The sequence below is a fragment of the Phasianus colchicus genome, chromosome 3, assembly GCF_987193195.1.
Source record: "Phasianus colchicus chromosome 3, bPhaCol1.hap1.1, whole genome shotgun sequence".
Taxonomy (NCBI): Eukaryota; Metazoa; Chordata; class Aves; order Galliformes; family Phasianidae; genus Phasianus; species Phasianus colchicus.
In genome coordinates, this window is record NC_143438.1 from 71116239 (window position 1) to 71138694 (window position 22456).

Sequence of the window (22456 nt, forward strand, 5' to 3'; positions counted from 1 at the left end):
TTCCTTCTACTGTCAACCCAATTCAATTTCTACCTTGTGCTTCTCTGACTTCAGGAGTATATGCATGATACTGCCTGCCTCCTGTACACATCAGCACCCACAAAGGTGTGCAGGCAGTGTCTTAGCAATGCAGTGTTTTGCTGTGCTGATGCACACTGCTAACATTCATGAAAATAATTTCTGATTTCTCAGTATCAAGTGGAGAATTGTTCCCTTTTCATAGGAACAGATCTGAAGGAGGTAAGAGAGACCTATGATGCATTAACTGCAGAGCCTTGCAGCTTCATAGCCAGACACTGACCAAGTACATCACAATGCCTATCCCAAATCGATAGGCAGTGCCCAACTGCATGAGATTCCACTACTTGTCCAAGACAATTCACCAGTATTTTGGAGATTTGGTATGCTTCCATTTCTGGGAGACCATCATGTGCAGGTTGAAAGAATACAAGTTTTCTTGGTTTCTTTCTTTCTTTTTTTTTTCCTGAATGTGCTGGAAGTCCAACCTCAAATATTTGAAGTTGCTTTTGCCTCAACTTGAAAAGATCCAACTACTAAAAACCTTCATCGTGTGAAGTTAGTGCTTTGTAACACCTTCTTAATGTTTATTTTTTTTTCACCAGGTTGTCACTACTTAGTAGTTTAATTAGGAAAAGGCTGCAGTTCTGACTGACTCAGAAGTACTTTCTTCTTTATTATCTTTCTTGTTATTTAACTCATTTCTTGTCATTGTTTTACAAAACAAAAAACAATTGTTGTTCTTTTTTTCTTTTTTTTTTTTTTCCAGAAGGCATAATAGATATTTTTAAAAATGGTGCTATCACAGAGACCTTAAAATGATCTTGGCTATTGCTAAGATATCTCAGGGAAACACTGAAAAAAAAAGAAAAAACAGGCAAAATAATATGAAGAAAGACTGGAGATGGCACAAGTTCTGCCAAAGCAAACAGTCAGAAAAGGAAAAACAAACACCCTCCCCCTGCTTCCCGGGAATGCACATATAAATTCAATTGGATTTACAAATAATTTTTACTTTGGTTATGCTTACACCTTTACATGTGTACTTTACACAAGTGATTGTCAACATTTACTTATGTAAATACCAAAGACCTGTGATTTTGATCTATGTATATGCAAATATTTACCCTGGAAGTCTTGTTGTAGGATATCACACCTTTGGAACAACATGCTGACAGTGTTCCCCTCCCACCATGTGTCACAGCCTTCAAAAGGCAAAGGAAGCCAAAGTAATGCTTGACCATGGGCTTTGGGAGCAAGATGGGGCAAGCACTGCAACATGTCTTACATCTGTGATGCTGGAGCTATAATATTGCACAGTGGGAATTTCAGTGATACCTTTTGAAGAATTTATTTGGCATGGAAAGCTCAGAGCTTCCCTAAACTGTTTGCTGGAATGAAATGCTTGAGATACGTAAGCACTGTATTAGGAATCCTCCACTGAGCTGTGCAAACTGCTAAGGGAGAATTACTTTTGAATTCCTCATGTTTCCCAGACTATTACTGAAAGTGATTTTGAAGAAAGGTGCATCTAGCTCACAAAAAGCACCTCCAACAACATCCAAGTGTTTTATAAGGCCTCATATCTTGTTATATAATCAAATTCCAAGGAGGCTATCTGGGTCAATATACATCAAATTTAATGTGTGGACCTCTACACACTTGTAGGGGACTATTTACAGTTCCTTGAAATATGAGGAAAAAAAAAATCCACAACAATGTAGAAGGTAGTGTTCTGATGTAATCATGTAAAAAAGATTTCAGCCTTCTTACTTGTAAGTCCAAATGCAGGGCAAGTACACAATAAAGACTGATTCAGGGTCTATAGACTGGATATCAAGAAGAAATTCTTTACTGTGAGGGTGGTGAGACACTGGAACAGGTTGCCCAGTGAGATGGTGGATGCCCCTTCCCTGGAAGCATTCAAGGCCAGGCTGGATGGGGCTGTGAGCAACCTGGTGTAGAGGGAGGTGTCCCTGCCTATAGCAGGGGGTTGGGACTAGATGATCTTAAAGGTCCCTTCCAACCCAAACCATTCTATGATTTTACAATTTGCTCTACTTCTGAACCTCATATAGTGCGTAAAATGTCATTTACTCTTTTATCATCTCTCCTTTTTTTTTTTTTTTTTTTTTTTTTTTGTGAATATGGAGATAATGTAATATCACAAAGAACTTTATATAAGCTGAAAAACTATGAAGTAAAAGAAAGATGTTGTGATCAACAGAAAAGAGTGGAGAACACAAGCTCCTTTTTCCAGAAGTTCTTTTCCATTGAAATTAGATTTTCTACCACTTAAGCATCCTTCTGAAGAGTTATTCCTTGCTCATATTCACTTACCTGACTACTCATCCAGGCGTTCTCTTCCTCCCGAAGTTAGAAGCCTGAAACTCCACTCTGCTATCTTACAATGATGTTTTCCTAAAGGCAAAAAAAGCCTCCACTATCTTCTTATATATTTTATTTTTAAAATAATAAAAATGTAAAATGTTTTATAGTTAAAATATTTATCTCAGATTGCATTACCATGTTAGACCTGAAACAAAATTCTTTCAATATAAGGATGCAATTTCAGGTCTACTGCTGTTATTTCAGACATTGTTTCCAGGATATTTTAAGGCAGGTTCTGAAGAACATTGCAGAAACTGTTAACCTGCCATGATATCTCAGGCAATAGCAGGCTTTTTCCGGGCTTCTAAACAGATGGTAGCCAATCCAAATTCAGCAGTGTTAGCAAGCAACACTCAATAAAACTGCAATTGATGCATATGGTACCTGCTAAGCTGCTTAAAAACGGCTATGTGGCATTAAAGGGAAATTGTTTAAATGTCCTGATAGAATTGGACCTGGGTTTTGGAGCAAATCTACCAGATAGGAAGTCTCCACTTCATGTCCTCAGACTCTCAGCAGCAGAATGCTCCCAGCCCTCATTTGACAGAAGCCTTCCAGAGAAGCCATATGTAATGCCATCATAAAAACATGCATAATGTCTTTCAAGCTGTAGCAAGAAGCCAGGCAGAAGAAGCTGAGATGGTTTCTGGTGACTGCAAAGCAAACTGGATACACAAGAGCATAATGTGTCTTTTTCATTCTAAGTTCCTTGCTGTGCATTTCACAGAAAACACCACTTTCAGTGGTTTGCAGTCAGTGTAACACAACCTGGCATCACAAGTAGATTTGTTTGTCTCTTATATAAGCAGGAGGAAAGAAAAAACACAAGCATGATGGCTCTCTGAGTCTGATTAGCCCACAGAATGGCTTAGGGGAAGGACTGCTTTACCACATTATGAACCACGGTGAGGTTTTAATGGAGAATGGTAAGTCCAGGCTCACTTGTTAATTTACACAACAGGATGTGACACTGAAAATGGTTTTTTTTAATTGTCTCCGGGAGAAAAATAGAGATAATTGCAATCTTCTTTTAATAGGTGAGACATTTTACCCAGATAAGCTGTGGGTGCCTCATGCCTGGAGGCATTCAAGGCCAGGTTGGATGGAGCCCTGTGTAGCCTGAGCTGATGGGGGTCAGTCCTGCCCATGGCAAGGGGTTGGGATTCAATGATCTTTATTGTCCCTTCTAATCTAAGCCATTTTATGATTCTATGATTCCAGCAATTTGGCTTCTACTCTGAATCAGATATCAGATATCAGAGAATTGGTGGATGTGTGTCACCCACCAGAAGACACCTGTTTTCAAATGCAGCATAACATAAACACTAAAAATTTTTACTGTGGAAAACGAGTGAAATCCAGTAGGTGAGCCATTACCTATCAGAAAGTGATGCTCAGAGGTATGTTTGCCCTGCACAGTGTCATCAGAACAGAGCTTTGGAGGTTAACACCAAGTGAGACCCAGCAGGACAAACTGGTTTGGGCTCAGCACTTTGTGCTTGCTCTGGAGTGGCCTTGCTTATGAGGAAGTTCCAGCTTGTTATGCATTGGTAAGACCCAGAGCATACACACAGCAGCTCAAAAGCTTATGAAGAAAGACTGAAGATGCTTTTCCAAAATTCCTTAGAAGGAATCTTCATGCATACAGTCAATCCAAATCATATTTCTCTCTTTATTCGATTTTCAAAAAACAAAGTGAATGGATTGAGAAGAAGTATTTGATCTAAAGCGGCAGGATGCCCATTTGTGGTCCTTCTTAAGAAGAAAACGAGACAACAGTGGTTGTATGAAAGGTGAAGGCTTCTGCACAACCCTGTGACCACAGCTGATGTTATGAGTACAGCAGTAGTGTTACAAGGCAAAGATCTGAAGGATAACACTGAGCAGACATTCATATGGAACCCCTTTTTGGTATGAGGGGCAATACGGGAAAAATGATGAAGATGCTTGTTTATGTGTTGGAGAGGTGCCAGAAGTAAAAGTGAGCTGAGTGGGGGTGGGAACTGGCCTCCTCGCATTCACACCATGAGAAACTGTAGGCAGAGACAGGCTGTGGTGATTTTGAATGTGAAAATAAGAAGACATTAGAGAAAGCCCTGGAAGAGATGATGAAATCCAAATGGTGGGCTGGGAAATCAACCTGAGCAACTGATTGCCATAGGAACAATTTTTTTTTTTTTTTTTAATTAGAGTAAAATGAAGGAAGAAAAAACAAATAACAAAAGTGATGCAAAACAATGAGAGATTGAAAGGTGTTTTTTTTTGTTCTTTTGTTTTCTTTGAAAGGTTAGAATAGCCAGAGCTGAGGAATATGCTTCACATAATGTGTGTGAAGTATATACTTTGCCCAAGCTAAAAGGTCCTAGAAAGCAATCCAAGTTGAGCTGGACACCTGAGTTACTGTCATGGTGGTGTTGAATTTTAGAGTACTGGAGTGAACACACAGAAGCAGTGTTTGGTAGAAGAACTGAAATCTCTGTTTTAGCCAACCTGAGTTGGCAACGACAACCAGAGAGCTATGAAAAAGTTTCCAAGAAACAGGCCAAGGTTTGATTTGGGATGTGCCTGAAGTAGAAAGAGGTCTTCATGTATTTCCATGGGCCTCAAACTGAGAGGAAAAAGGATCTGTATAAAGCAAGGCTTGTATTGCAATTTATCAATAAAACTGTTGAAATCCTACAAAGTAAAGAGAAGAGGATTTAGAGTGGAGCTTGGTGACATCTTCACAGAAGATCGAGAATGAAAGTGAGAAAATCCTCCTTTGAGGACAATGAAGTGATAGAAATCCTCCCCAGATGGCCTGTGTACACAACCAAGAAGGGAAGGAGTTACTGACATTGATCTCAAGCTTTCAGGAGAACGCTGAAGAATTAGAGCAAAGTCCTGAGATGGGATGTGGGCAGTTTGTGTGGCATGTGGAAGCCATGGGCAGGGGGAGCTGGACCAAGTGTGCAAGCAAGGCACTGGACAGAAGCAGTGAGTAAGCAACTGGAGAGAGATATAGGGCTAAAGCTGGATTCTTCATTTTGTTTCTGTTTTGAAGTGGAAAAGGCTAAGGTGTGTTTGCCTTTGAGAGAAAAGATCCTGATGGGACTGAGAGGTAAAGAAAAAAGGTAATTTGGGAGCCAATTTATCCTAACATGCTTAGAGCAAACTCTTTACAGCTTTGGGTTAAAGCCCAGGAGTGCACTTTTTAACTGGAGGATCTCTTGATGACAACTCCAGTGCAGGAAATGTGTGATGTTTTAAAAGTACAGACATTTCAGAGAGTGCTAGAATTTAAAATCTGTCTGAGACGTAAAATCTGTCTGAGACGCTGCTTTGTTTACACTGATGAGAGGTCACCTGTAGCAAGCTTTTGCAGATGGCCTTTGGAGACAGGAATGAGGTATGGGCAAAGGAAGATAAAATATCTGGTGAGTGTGGATGCAAACTAGGGGTTCATAACCCTTCATGGGTGTTGTGGTTGAACCTGGCAGATAGCCAAGCACCACACAGTTGCTCCCTCATCCTCCTCCTCCCAGCGGGGTGGCAGAGAGAATCAGAAAAAAAAAACACAAAATAGAACTTGTGGATTGAGATAAAAAATGTTTATTAAGACAGAAAAGAAAGAGGAAAAAAAGATAATAACAGTATATATGTATACATATATATACATACCTACATACACACACACATATATATAGTGATGCACAAGTAATTTCTTACCACCTGCTGACTGATGCCCAGCCGGTCACCAAGAGGCAGCTGCCCAGTAGGCCAACTCCCCCCCATTTTTCAAGTTTTTTTTGGTATGATGTCACATGGTATGGAATGTCACTGGTTCTGCCCCCTCCCAGTTCCTTGTGCAGGACAGTGCAAGAAGCTGAGAATCTGAAACGTCCTTGGATCTGTACAGTATCACTTAGCAACAACTAAAACATCAATGTTATCGCATTGGTTTTCTCCTAAAACCAAAACATAGCATCATATGAGACACCATGAAGAAAATCAGCTCTGTCCCAGATGAAATCAGGACACTGGGGTCCAGCCCTACGACAGACCAAACCCACCAGCACCCAGTACTGCCAAGCACCAGAATTGTAAATGTCTTGAAAAGTTGTTCTTCAAAATGCTCCAGTCCATCCTATTACATTAGAATATTAGTTTTCATTAAAAAAAAAAATAAGATATTGCCCTCATATATAGAAAAAAAAACTTGAAGAGTGCCCCCTGAAAATCTCCCCAAACAGAAATAAAAAAGAATCATGCATGTACTGCATCTTGTGATTTTCACACAGCACATTGGCAAGCCTGCCTACTTATAAGGAAAACTGATCTTAGAGGACTTCAGGAACTAGTTCACTTTTTAAGAAAGGTTTAAAAATCTGTTGCAGAGTACACTCTAAGGCAGTGACTCCCCAGATGTTCAGCCATCAGATTATAGTGCAGCACCTGTCACTTGCTGCTTGACTTTACCTTGCCTTCATAACCTATTCAACAAATGAGAGGTAGGGCTGCCAAATGATGTGAGAAAAGGTGGCCATGAGGAAGCTCTGCAGGTTGACTGTTGGTCTGAAAAAGCTGAAGCTGATGCTAAGCTATGCTTTTAGTGCAGTGAGTTGAGCTGTGTGTCCCCATACTCCTTTCCCCAAGGCCATCAGTCAAACTGCTGAGCATGACTGTGCTTGCGTAGGCACCTTTCTCATCACAAAATGACAGCAGAGTTATTTCCATCCCCAGTCCATTGCTGTGTCTGCATTGGGAACCCATCAGAGCTACCTTTAAGCTGAACAGCCCAGGTAACACATACCCACAGTGGGAGGGAGCACAATGTAGGTTAACCACCCTGTTATTTGTCTTGCTTCCCAAGCAAGTTCTCAGCACAGTGTCTTCTTGTACTTATTCATTATCTAAACTACAGATGTTAGCACTAGCCCAGAGATCCCTAGCACAGCCCTGCCCAGGATTTGTGAGCTGTAGCACTTCTCTGGCCGTAGAGTTTCAGTGAATAGATCCATTTGTTCATGGCTGAAGAGCCTTTCTCCCTATTGTTGGATACAGAAAGAAAAGATGAGGCTCCCACGCGAAGTCAGTTGCAGTGACACTGTAGGTCTGCTGTTTTAGCATAAGGTCAAGCACAACTGCACTCAGGATGAAGGTCTTCCCAACACATGGAACACGAAGCAAAGTTTGCTGCTGACATGTGGCTGAAGCCAATCTCCTTTAGAAGAAAATTGTTTGGTGTGTCTCATAAAGCAAGAATATGTCAGTGTAGAGAAACTAAAATCTAACTGTACCTAAGTTACTGGTCCAATTAGCTTGGTCATTTCTGTTGCTCAGACACCTGTACCACTGGAAGGAAACTGATGACAAGGTCTTACCTATCACACTTTCATTTAGAAGCTATTATATCCAGGTCATCCAGCTACAAGAGCTAAAACAACAGGAACAGTGATGCAGTGATCAAGCAGAAGAGAAAGGACATTATGAGCTGTGAGGGAATAGGTTGAGCAGAGGGATGGGCATTGATAAGCTCACATGCAAGAAGGTCAGATAGCTTTGCTGTGTATAGAGGCCCAACTTATAGATAGTATATATGGCTTTAAAGAGTGTGAGTCTGGAGGACTTCAAACTTGAAAGAAGTGATGGGCATTTTCAGTAGCAGTCTTTGCCTCTAAGAAAAATCAGATTTACTGAAATAGGAAGAGTTGATTGGTATTTTCTTGTAAAGCATTTTCTCTAAGGAAGATATACTGTGAGATTTCTTAACTTGTGTTTACTGACTGTTTACTAACTTGTCTTCCCCATGTTTTTACCTGCTCAGTCAGTTGAGGTTCCTAGAGAGGGCAGGATAAAGAAGCCTCAGAAATTCCAGGTAAATCACCATTTTAACATATTGAACCTAATGTGCCTACTATATTAAATTTGCACTAGAGAGGACAGTAGCCTTTCATTTAATTGTGGGATGACATTTTTTTCTAAATCCCAACACTTTTCTTGCAAGTGAAATGAAGTCAGTTTTGTCACACGGATCACCTGAATATGTGAATGCTGAAGTGCATGACTCCAGTAGCACCTACATTTGTGATAGAGGCTGGATTTCAGATGACATGTGCAGACAGAGAGCTGGGAGAACCACAAAATCTATTTATTTTCACTGGTACATAAGTAATACCAGGGAAGGAACCCGGGAATAGGTGCAGTTTTGAACTTTTCCAGGAAAGAAGTGGAGTGTGGACTTCCAACAGCTAGCAGGCGGTCAGCATGAGGCTGGAGAAATCCTGACATTTGTGCAAATATGTGCACTACCTGCTGTCCCAGCCTCTGAAGAGTCCTCGCAGGGAGAGAGCAAGAAGGAAATCTGTTTGATTTATCATTTGCGCTCATCTTGTGGTGACAAATAATAAATAACCATGTTTGCCTGGCAGAGGAGCTCAGCTGAGCAGCACCCGTCTGTGGAGCTGGTGGCTGGGAGAAAAAAAAGGCTGCTATTTTAGCTGTGGGATCACTGATGCCTGATGGACAGTCAGAAATAGGGAGTAAAAAAACAAACAAACAATAACAATATAGAACCAGCGGCACCTAACCAAGAAGACTATTTCAAGAGAAATGAAACAAAAAGAAGTGATGCAACTCGCTGCCTTCTAGGATGAGACTCATTTAAAACACTAATTCCTTTTCCGTCGAAGGCAGAGACCCCACAAATGCGCTTCGCAGACACACTATTGATTTCTGACCTACAAATTGCTCTCCTTCAAGGAGGGCTCTGCGGAGCGCAGACAGTGGGGGAAGAGGGCTGGAGTAGACCGGGTACTTCTCAGCTGCAATCTGCATAATGTTTAGTATTCAGCGAGCTAAAGCACGCAATGAAAGGGAACTGTCAGCGCAATCTAGAAGATATAAAGAAATGAAGGGGTGAAAAAAAGCCGTATGCTAATAATCCACTCAGTAATTAAGTGAAGATCGCTGCCAAGCGCCACTGCCACTTTCAAAGGGTAATTTGTACAGGAAATCATAGAGTCATTGTCAAATCATTTCAGGATAAAAGGAAAGTCATCAACTAAGATAAGATAAATGCTGGGTGTCTGGCAGCATGTGCCCTAGGAAATGCCTTTGCTTTTTTATATTAAAAAAAAAAAATTGCAAAAGTGGGGCTAGGAAAACTTGACATGTTGAAATGCACATTTACTATTAATAATAGGGGTGATATATGCATAGATGCATTATTAAATAGGTAACTGGAACAACAACAAAAAGTCATCAAGTGAGCCAGCTAAAGGGGTCTTAACTTCCAACAATGTGACTTCAACGTTGAACCTTCAGTAAATCAGAGCATATTTCATCCCACCCTTTAAAGAGTCCTTAGTAACTAACAGACTTCAAAATTCCTTTCTTCTAAGTATAGGATAATCTGTGAAAGAGGCAGTTTCCCAAAGGAAAATAAAAAGAAAAGAAATCTCAGGACGGTAAGCACAGCTTCACAACTCCTGTAGATCCCTTCCCGTGCCTGCTCCCTGCCATGCCACAGCTCTTGCTCCCTCCTAGGCGTCAGCTTGGCTGTGCCAGAGCAGCATTTCCCAGCGGGATGAGCTCCTGCTCCTCTGCAAACACACCTTATTTACCATTTGCTTATTTACCAGATGCAGCTTATCAAGTTTCCCTCTGTACCCTGGGTGGTTTTCAAATGCATGTTTCTGTTCACATTGTGTCCTGACTAAAGGTGTGCTTTTGTGAAGGATGCATCCTGGCTGCAGCCACAGTGGGATGCACCTGGGTACAGCCACTGGGCCAGGCGGTGCTCAGTGTTCACAAGGGGCATTGGTGGGATGGGATGCACAGGGGGCTGGATGCAGGGAGGCCCAGTTCCCATGGGAGGTCGGGATTTCCCTGAGAATGGGATATCACCCTGCAAACATATGGGGGTGAACCTGAAGGCTCTCTGGAGTGGTGCTGTATGGTGAAAATAGGAGACGTGTTTTAGTCTTCCATTCCATGCACTGAATGTGTTTGTCTCAGACTAATGCAGTGATGGAACTTATCTCCTGGACAATCATAATTCTTACATGTTGTATTTAATGCTACGTGCACTTACCTAAGCTTTTAAGCCATTCTATCGATGGCTATATTGTTTTCTTTCACCACATCTTGAAACGACAATAAAATCGGACTGATTTCTAACTCATATAATTAACTTTTTATGTAATGATATGTGAATTCTATTAAGTGCATATCCCGTCCCGTGCTTGGCCTATGATAGGTGTCCAATTACAAAGCCGAATTTATGAGTCACGAAAAGATATCTGTGTTTATCAGAAGTGAAAAAAAAATCCCATTTCACATATTCTTCCAGCCTTTCTAACCGATGTTGCAAAATGTGAGCAGGAGGCTCTTCAGATGTACACTCGATTTTATTTTGTGCCAATTATTTTGCACCTAATTCAGCACTCCAAACACAGAACCCAGATCTGAGAAACAACACAGACTCCTCGTGGTATTTAGCACAGAAGTCTAACACTCAAACAGCATGAGGGCTTGTTACGTTTTGGAGAGAGTTCTGACTTCTTTAAAACAGCGATAACGTTTCAGCCATCCAGATTGTTTCATCCGTGACAGATATAGTATAGATCAAACAGTTTGCATCATAAATAATTCAACTCAAATTTAATAAAAGTTATTAATCTACGATAGAAGCGGCTTTATTTTCACTTTTAACTGTTTCGCAACGCTGTGAATGGCAAAGTGGCCTGGAAGTGGATTCAGACAAGTCGGCTCCCATCAATTTTTAACATGCCACTGTGTGCAGAGAATGCATTTCAGGCTGTTTACAAAGTAATAATTTAAAATTTCGGCCAGAGAGGGGAGAGAAAAATGACCACAATAAGAACAGAATCATGCAATGTCCTTCAGATGTAGGTTTCCTTTCTTTTCTCCTCCTCCTCCCAGTTTGTGACATTATTACCCTATTTTTATTCCTGTATACTTTGTCTTGTCTGATGTGAAACTAGAATTTTGAACATTTTTGCGTTTTTAAAATATCTTTCTGTTTTAAAGTGTTTCTGAGATGACTTTTGATTACTGTCTCACTTGCACTGCTTTTCAAAGTAAGTCTCTATGAAAGGACCTCCGAAATATTCATTGACTATTACACAGTCAAGATGAGCAAGAATTGGCCTTAGAATATATTATTACACAGAGGACAGTGTAGAACATAGGAATAAAAGTCTCTTTTCCTTTCTGTTTCAGGGATATGCATATTTTGATCTGAATAGAGATAGAAGAGGGTTGTATCTGTACTCAGCACAGAACAGCTAATCTCTAGGCATTAAGATAGAAAAAGGGCAGTTGGTGATCTTGCTACCTAGAAATGTTCTAAAATATATGGTGGTATAATTACATTGATACCTTGTAATATTCAATATGTTTCCCAAAGATGATGATGGCTGTCTTTCAGCCCTTTTTTCTTTTAGGTTTAAGTCATGTGAGGGATTAATCTGGGCTACACTGTTCTTGGGTGTATCTGTCTATTCTGTATACCTGCATGAAGGACCTCCCACAAAAATTAATTGTTGGTCAGATGGCCGTATTATCCCACACCAACAAGTGGTCGGCTACCACTGCCTGATGCAGAAGATGCTTTCAGTGGTGAATTCCAGACATGTAAAAATGAAAGCATAGAGCATTTCAGTGGCAAAAAAAAAAAAAATAAAAGGCCCAGAATTAGGCTCTACAATATCATGTACAAAATCATCGAGTGTTTATAAGTAGCTCCAGGCCCAACTGGATATTTGGCTCCAATTGGATTTTACCAATCAGGAAAATTGAGCTGAAAGTTTATGAGGTGAAATGTTGTATTTCCTGCAATAACAACGATGACTAATTTGTGATTGTACGGCATATCCTAACAGCTGTGATATATGTTGCTTTGAATTCATTTAGTTGTAACAATATTTGTTAATTTTTTTCCTTCAGATGCCTGTTGTTGATATTTTCTAAATAAAGCCAAGGAAAAGAAAACGCCAGCATTTTGAAACATAAAGCAATCTGTAAAATTAAAAAAGCTCCCGTTGCCACCCCCCCCGCCACAAATGTATACCATATGCCAAAGCTACTCCTTAACTCTAACCGACTGTTGTTACTGTAGTAATCAGTCTATGTCAGAGCAATTACTTCAAATCAGCCGTCCCGCTTGTTTCACACCGGCTGCGTCATATTGAGCAGAACAATGCAGCCGACAAGCGGCGTGGTGTCACCATCCCGTCCACCCTGCTGCATTGATGGGAACTGTAGGGTGCATGGGGACGGCCCTGCCAACCCAGGCCTTCGCTGGGAAAGGCTGGGAAGGGAGCAGGGTAGGATGGTTGTCCTCTTCTGTTGTCCTTAAGTGAGAGAAGGGTGCTGCGGGTTGGTGGCCTTGGAGATGACAACCAGAGGGACGTGCCCAGACCACCATTTGCTGCAGGTTCTGTGCAATGCGGAGAGTGTGGGGTTAGCAAACCCCCATAACACTCCTTGAGGGGCTGTGTGTGGGCATGCCAGAAATCATCCCCAAGTGCTACAGGACCTGGCAACATCCCATTTCAAATCCTGTTCTGTAGGGGTCAGCTCAACTTGAAACAAATTTGGTCCTGCCTGTAAGAACGTGCTTATTGCAATACAAAAACAAACAAACAAACAAACAAAAACAAGAAACACACATCCCCCAAATCGGTATCATTTCCTCTAACAGTTTTGAGATCATTAATACTTGCTGCCCAAGAGAGAGTTTCAAACAGGTACTCACACTTCATTTTATTAACAAATAAGTCCTTCTAAAAGGGAAGGGAATCCTAGAATCATAGGATGGCTTGGGTTGAAAGGGATCATCAAGTTCCAACCCCCTGTCATAGGCAGGGAAAGCCATTCAAAATCAATTGGTGATTGAAAGGATACGTACACACTGATTTGCACATCGGTGATGTACTGCACCAGTTATTGCTGAAGGAAATACTATCCAGCAATAAGTCTTGTTATACATTTCTTGTTACCTTCTTACTTTTTTATTATTATAAATTGTCTTCAGACTAAAGAGAAACATGAGGGTTTATGGAGCCATGAATCAGCACACCAATATTTACAAGGGAAAGAGCACAGAGCCTACACAAACAACTCTAAAATTTCAAGTCTTTGAAGCTTTTCAGCAGCAAATAAATAAATAAATAGAAATTAAGATAAATACTCAGAGAGTCTAATGTCACTGTCAAGTTCTCAAACAGGATTTGTTGCTATGTTAATTACTTTTACAATAACTGGTGAGCAGGCACCCAATCCCGAAAGCCAGGATTTGTAGCCTGCATTCAGATTCATTTAAAATCAATCCTGCACATAATAATTAGAGAAACAATAAAAGGGTGTTGAGGGTTCTTTCTTTTCCTTAGATCTTTTCCTTAGATCTTTTGGCCATAAAATGACGACTGTTAATATTGGGGATGCATTTAAAAGTACACTGTGAATGCATATGTTACCTTGTATACACATCCTAACCATATACCACACAGACCTGCAACTGCAGAATTCTAAACATTAATACAAAGAATTACTTTTTTTTTTTTTTCCTCTGCAGCAGAAGCATCAATAAAAAAAGCCAATTAGAAGAGATGAATTTTTATTACATGCTGATGATTAAATCTACATTAATCATAAACATCCACAGGCCACCAGCAGGGCTTGTTTAATCATTTTCAACCATTTGTGTCTCTCTCTAGCTACTATTCTGCTGTATTTTTCTACATTAATTCCATATTTGGTATTGGGATGTTAGAAAGTGAGAGAATACTCCTGGGTAATCAGGATTTCATGCAATATGACTCAGAAAAAATATTCACAAAATAACTCTTCTGAAAGGTTTCTAAACCCATGATTGGAAGGGGTTGTGCTGTTTTGAGGCATTGTTTATGGGGCTATTGTGTCAAGTATGGCACTCACTGCATGTGTGGGGGTTATTTCTAATATTAAATAGCAATTGAATTGCGTAGAGATGTAACTACATAAATGAGAAAGGTATAAAAGATATAATAAAGTACAAATGATCACAGAAGCCCTGGGTACAGTGACCTGAGGAGGACAAGAAATGACTCCACTGTTAACAGAAGAATTTTTAATGAAATATGTTTTGAGCACTAACATAGAAAAAAGAGATATAACGTTGTCTCATTGCTCGAAGCAAGTAAATAACTTTACAGAAGAGTTGAGACCTAATTGGGAGTTGGAATAATTATAGATGATGATAAGCCAGCCACCAGAGAAATGCAGTATTCAAGATGTGTGGTAACAAACACATTGATTAACATAAGTCAGGATACGAAAAAACACGGCTCAGAAATACAATATATAATTTATGACCATGGTAAAAAAAAAATGTATATCGACCATAGATACACTGAAAAAGAGATTAAAAAATCGAAATTATTTGCTCCAGTTTTATTTTATTATTATTTTGCAGTGATTCTACAAATATAGAGGATTTAGTGAACCTTTCTTTATTTAAGCACAAATTACACTGAAACTGAATGCAGCCTTTTCCCAGACCTTCTGTGAACACTCACAGAAATTTCATGGCAGTTTTTGGTGGGATATTGAGAAGTTTTTCTCCATACTGCCATATTCCAACTTCCTCGATGCTGATCTGACTTTTCTTATATCACAAAAGGGAGGAGGGAGGAGGTTAGGAGAAGCCATTTTAGTTTTCCCTTAGATGAATTAAATCAGCAAAGTTGATCTTGGGAGATTTCTTGTGAAAAAAAGAAAAAAAACCCTCATAAAACAATGAATGTTTTCTGTGTTTTTATCCTTGTTATTTTTCATTCCCAACAGCCTGACAAAAGACATATCTATGCTTTAGAGCTTTGCAGAATTGTGCATTTCTTCCTTGACTTGTTGTCTGGTTTGGAGGCTGTAGAGCCAGGAAGGATGTAGAGTTATCTTGTCTGACCTGGGGCTGGACCATGTCCTGCAATAGGTGAACAAGCGGTGGCATGGGCAACAGCTTTGTCCCACGGCCTAGAGCTTCATTCCTGCTGTGTTGCCCTAAGGAATGAATAGGAGATGGGAAGGACCCACTGATTCTCAGCTGAAAATTGTGTTGCCTCTGGCCAGAGACTGCAATTCCTTGAATGCTGCAAGATTTCACTGGACTGCATGCCTGGAAAACCGAGTGCTTCATTTCTCTGGGAACATGGGTCAGACAATGCATTAAATGCAGTAGTGAATACTGGGTTTTGAAAGACTTCAAAGGAGACCTCAACCAAGACTTTTGCTTGGTGATTGCATCGCCAGGCAATCTCTGATTATGCCTCCCAGAAGGAAAGCCACCTTTCAGTGCTCAGATTGGCAGTGGCAGGGGAGGTGCTCTGTGTTCTAATTTTAAAAAGCCACCCTCATCAGCATGTACTCCATCAGCAGAATATGCTGTGCCTGAAGTCAGTCAGTGGGAAACTATGAAGTTATATTGCTTATGCTAGCAGGTCTGCGAATTTCTGTGCTCCCAACTGGTCATCTCTGAATTTCTGAAGTACCTCTGTGCACGTATATCATCAAAATATTAACTGAAAACACTATTAAAGGCAGCATGGCTCATTGACCACATACCACGTCTTTGCTGTCAAACAGTTATTTGTAGACCACACTTTGAGAACCACTCACTGAAACCGTCTAAAATGAAGTGTGGAAAACACTGTAAGAAACAAAGCCAAAGAAATAATATATTGGCAAGGAAATGAAATCTAGCCCGACTTTCTTCCATCTCGGAACTGCAGAGATATATGATAGCTCTATCAATTGTAATGCCAGTCTAAGTGAGGATATATGGCCGAGCACAAAGAAATAATTAGAGAACCGTCACAGCAGGCAAAAAAGAAGGTATAAGGAATAGCAAATGAAGCTAAGCTGAGATAGATATAAAATGTCGAGAGCCATGAGAAAAGTGAAAGATGAAAGATATCAGTCAGCCCAACAGCATGAATATGATGTATAGCAGAACAGCTTTTAGTTAAGGTAGATCTCAGTTTCTTAACATTCTGTGAAGAAAGATTTGCAAAAGAATGGAGTAATGTGTGAAAATAAGAAACAGAAGGAGCAGAAGGAAGACAATATGGTAACACATGGTTACAGTTCCAAGACTTGAGAATATATTTCTTGTACTATATCCCTTTATGTTAAAATGCATTCTGTTTATTCTGGCTCAATGGCTCAGCTGGTACCATCGTGTAATACCCCACCACATGGTAGGCCTAAGCTCAGGAGCAAGCCTGGGCCAGAGGAGCTTGGGACTGTCATGGGGGTGATGCTTTTAGCTTCAGCATTGGCTGATGCTGCCCAGGAAAGGGACAGAGCTGTGTGTTTCTCAGGGCATAGCATGAAGAAAGGAAAATAATACGGAAAGTGGGAGAAGATGCATCTCAGAAGAGTAAATGGACAAAATACAGATTTCACATAAATCTTGCTTTCTTAGGCAAGTGTGAACATCCCCTGCTCATGTTTTTTTACAGAGCTGACAGAAGATTCTGGCTATAGTACTCTAAATATTACTCTTCAACATAAATTTTATTTGCCTTTGAACATTTCACACATTAGCATGACTCTAGGAAGTGAACTGAGATGAACAGCAAGATTGCTAGGGTTAAAGCTAGAATGGCAGCTAGTTGTACGGGACAAAATGCTATAAACAGTAAACTTACAGATCCTTTTGTATCTTCAAAATGATTACATATGTAGACTGCATCCATTCCCTGTTGGAGATGCTCTGCTTTCTGAGTTTTAACATGAGCTGGAAGATGGCATTAAAGATATACCTGATGTCCAGATGTCCCAAAGATAGTATGCAGAAAACTCACCTGAAACATTTTTTAGCTTGTGGAATCAAAAAGTGGAATTTATACATCTTGAGCCATCTGTCAGCACAGCAGCTACTTACTTAAGGCACTGACTCCAGACTGAGGCTCCTCTCTCCTTTCGGACAGAAAAGACAATTCAGTTATATCAAGTGGTTGTTTTCCTGGTGATTAATCTGAGGTGAGATGAAACCAACCCAAGAAAAGAGAATTGAGGAGATCTTATCCTCGTATATCTGGTACCACCTGCTTCCATGTCTCTTAAGCATACCAAATAGTGTAGTCAGAGAGGAATCAAACTGATTTATTCTGGCTCTCTCAATAACATTGACACATTGATAATGAAGAACAAGTGGTTTCCCTCAGAAACGCTCATTCCTTGGTCTGCACTGTGGTACTGCAACCTGATGAATATTTTGAAACAAACCTTGCATGGGCAGTATGGTTCTGAATTGTAAGCTGCTCTTTTAAAAGCAGCTCAGTACCTGCATGTTACCCAGCAGCTTTTGATTTGTTCTAGGCGTGTACTTTAGATGTACTGTTCATACATGCAAATATACATTATTCCAAAAATACCTCTTTTGCAGCTGTGAGATTACAGGACTTTTCGTAACAAATTCTCCTGAAAAAATAATCATACAAAGCATTCTCTTTCAGAAGCAAACTGTAACTACTTCAGAAACTGCTAATTCTTCCATCCCCAGACTTGAAAATACTGAGTGTGTATCTGTGAGTTCTTCTTGAAAACAGTTCCTGTTAAACACGTTTAAATCAGAAAAAAAAAGTTATAATGAAGGAAGATTTAATTCTACACTCAATTTGGTTTGTTCGTCTGAAGGAAACAGGGACTTTTAGGCTGACAAAGATGGGTATGCTTGCTCTGCTAGATCTGGGACAATGCATCTTTAAGACACTGTGCCATTTCTTTTAAGTGCTACTTCAAAAAAGTGGGAGGAGGGAGCATCTAAAGCAAAATTGCAAATGCAAATTTTGATTGTTATGATTTATTTTTAATTATCCTTTTCTCCTTTTGTCTTAATTGGACAGAGCCAGTCTAAACTTGTTCTGTGCAATTAAGAGCAGTTACATGCATAGAAAATTGAGACCTATTTTAAATCTCATTTGGACTGACTCATAGTTCAGCTTGCTAGAGGAAAATTAGAGCAAGAAAATATATTTAAAAAGCTAATGAGCTTTAGTAAAAATATCTTCAACAAAATGATGTGCTGGGAAATTTTACACATTCACTTAAAACTGCATCAGTTTGTGGATTGGAGGAAAAGCATTTTGCTCTTACTAGTCTTTCATAGGGGACATCTAGGAACATGTTATTGAATTCTTTTAAAAAAATGTTCTGAAGTTTGAGCTATTTATTTCCAAGGCAACTAAACAAATATTTTCCAAATAACTCATACATGTGTCTCAGATGGAGGCTAATTCTGTACTTGTTAATTTTCTACCTCTCGTAAGCACAATTGGCACCCAGTGTACACAGCAATGCACTTTCCAATAGTTAAGGTAACAAAAACTCCGTAAGGTGAAGGCTGTGCTAAAGCACCTGCATAATGCCCATTAGTGTTAATAGGGGCTTGGGAGAATGTATCCAATACCTCCATAAAGGGCTTCATGCAGCTTGGAATAAACGTGCAAAACAATAATAAATTAGTGAACCAGTATGAGAATAATCGTTTGAAATGAACCCAAATCCAAATATTGGAAATTTCTGGGGTTTCATCTTACACACGAGACTCATTTCTTAGATGCTTTGGCTAAGGTGCTTGGGCGTGGGGGAGGGGAAAGTGCCTGAGAAATCCCGTCTCCTCTCCTGGCTGCCTGGATGCAGCTGGTGGCTGGGATCTGGGGGAAGCTGCATCTACGAGGAGCAGCCACGAACAGATTGTGCCTGCTTGGAATAAAAACTATCTTCTGACTCTCCTGGCCACTAGCCCTTCCCCCCTTCCTCACTTCAGATGCTGCATACACTAATGGAAAACTCAACAGCACCATTCAGATCTATATATGTATTTGAAGGCTGGATCACAATTTTGCTGAGAACGTCCCATAGCACAGCCCTTTGCTCACACTTCCTACAAATTCTTTCCAAGGATTTAAAAAAAAAAAATAGAGCATACTTTTATTTCTAATATTACATTTTACTGCTGAGTATCCTTGTCTCCAGCAAGCAACAGAGGTAGAACATACAACAGTGCAAACTTTACAATTTATCCACTAAAAAAACGCTCTACAAAACCCAAGACCCTTAAACAGTTTGAAGCTGCTTGGTAAAAGTTCTTGTTTGTTTTAAACACTTTCTCTTTCCTGAACTCTCCTTGCCTTACGGCCTTTTTTGCCAAAGCACTGCGCTGAGGTCCAGTTGACAGAGCGACCTTGTTCATAAAGTGTGAATTTCCATCAAGTCAGCTAAAATGTGAACTTGAACAATCTCCAGCCCTAAATATAGCTGTGTGAGAGCTCTCTGAAACCAACCAACCCATCAGCCCCACTCTTAAAGAAATGAAAGGCCTGAAATACTTAGAGTTCTTCAGTTTGTCTTATTAATTTCTTGTCCTACCACAGCTTTGAGACACTATTTAACAGTTTAGATCCTGCATTTATAACCAACTTTTCATGTTGAGATTCTCTGTACATGTCCATGATATTTTCTCTTCTGCAAGAAGGTTTTTCTTGTGCCCAAAGAGTCATAGTGGTGATCAAATGAAATTTCAGTGGGGTGGTAAAGCACTTAATAGGAGAGCTGGGAGGGCTTGGCAGTGTCAGTGTCCCTCAGGAAGTGCATTGGCTGGTCACCAGCTCAAACCAGCTTTTTATGTGCAGCCTTCAGTAAGCAGTGAGAGGTGTCCCAGTGAAGGGCCAAAACAGACGTGATGTCAGCAGTCACCAGGGAGCATCTTTCTGTGATGGGAATGAGCTCACCCTGAGGGTGCCCTGGAGGGAAACTTGTGGGGATGTTAATGGTTTGCCTCAATCTGTCTCTTTTCCATGTTGGTAGAAGAATGTATTGTGATGACCATTTTTCATTTCTAGCACAGCGGCTGTTTTTGTCTGTCTGTTGTCTTTGTAATCACTGGAACTCTGAACCCAGGGAGTGTGATTCTGATCCAGATGCTTTGAGGATGCTGCTCAGTCCCTCTCTCTCAGCACAACAGGAGACTTAGGTAGACTGGGTTTCCCACATTCAGAGATCAGACCAATTGCCTGAAAGCAGGCAATGTGAATATTGGTTGGATCTCTGGAAAAGACCAGATAGTCCCCAAAGATCCTAAAAGTTGAAGGAATGTGATGAATTTTTATTTCTATGGGGGCTACTACCTACCTGTATCAGTACCAAGGAGAACCTCTGCTTTACTGATGGCATGAAGAGCCCCGGCACAGAGCAAGACTGACGCTTTCCCTAGTAGAGTTAGGACTGAGAATCCATGGGCAAGAGCTGGTGAGCAACCCACCCTGGAGTTCTGCCAGGAGATATGGCACTCACCTATGGAACCTTTTCACTCTCCATCCAGATATCTTCCTTCAGCTTGCAACTCGCCCACTGTTCCCAAGACAGGTAGAGATTTTAATAAGAATGCCCTACCATCATTATTGTTACTTATTTTTCTCAGTTCAGTGCTTTCTCCTTTTTTTTTTTTTTTTTTTTTGGACTCGTTTTCTCATTTTTGTTTGGACTGATCTCTGCCCTCCCACTGGAAGACCTATCCCACTGAAGATGGTGCAATGCAGGCATGGACTTTCTTCTCACAGGGACTTGAAGGAGTTCCCTGTGCTACCTACAGATTTGGAATTTAAGTTTCAGGCAAGGATATCAGAACGGTTCATTCCCAGTTCATGAATAGAATCACATTCAGAAATGTATAGAAATGGGCTCACATGGAAAGATTAATAATAAAAGAAAAGACATAATGACTATTGTACCTATACAATAAGAAATATTCTGTAAGAAAAAATAGCTCATAAATAGCTTTTAGAGCAACGAAGTTCTTTTTTTCATACAGAAGGGCACACATTAGTTGGGACTCATGATGGATGATAATAGGACAGAGGAATGAGTAGGTGGAGTGCAGCCCCTGGAGCCCTTCCCTGAGCTGCAGAGCTGGAGTGAGGGGGATGCGTGGTGCCACCCACTCCTGCTGTCACCCCACAACAAGGTTTCCAGGCAACCCAGTGCTTATTCATAAGGGAGCCAAGAAAGATAAGGAAGGAAAGGAAAATGGAAAGAATGAAGAGAAAATGAGATACAGCTCCAATTCTTCTCAGGTTCTGGAACTTACCAGTATCTTTGTGGAACGATTCAATCTCGTGTGCTAATGAAAGAGAGAAAGCACATTTTAAGGGATATGCTGTTGAGGGAACATTTCTGATGTGGAACTTAGATTCTCAGAGTGAAAAATGGTATTCTGCTGTTAAATTAAATATCTCTCTTAGTATTTCTAGGTTCTTCACTTAAATTCCAACTTTAATTCTCAAAGTTAGGCAGGCTGCTCTGGGCCTGGGAGACGTACAGAAAAAGGATCCAGCTTCAAGTCAACAAATAGAGCATAATAAAACGATGACATTGCCAAACAGATATTTTGCCTGTGGCTGAGCTAGGGTGTGATCTTGGGACATTAATACTTTGTGTGTTAATAATGCTATGAACTTAGAAAGTCTACAAAATTTTAGTTACAAAGGAAATTAGGATGAGATAGTTGAGTAAACAATTCTGCCAAACTTTACATGAACTGAATAACTGCATCTTAAAATTTGTTTGGAACTTTTCTTGTCCTATTTCCCATAGAAAGCTCATTGCTTTTATGGTTAGATATTTTCCTATTTCCAGACTAAATTTATCATCAACTAGATTATATCTGTTTTTGGCCTGACACTGTTCTTTCTTTAAATAGCTCTTATCTCTCCCTGATGCTTATTCCATAGTAAATAGCAATCCCATCTCCTTTCAAGATTGTGTTTTGATAGGCTGATGAACTAAATATTTTAGTTTCTCTTCTTGAGATAGGCTCTTCTTTCTCATCGCTATCCCCAGAGCTGTGTTCTGAAACATTTCCAGTCAGGACACATCCATCTCGCACATGGAGGTCTAGCACAAACATGCTTTATTTCATAAGAAGTTTTGCTGATTCCTTGTACGAGCACACGCAGGCTTTCCTGTCTCCAGTGGAAATACTTCACCTGACACATGTAGG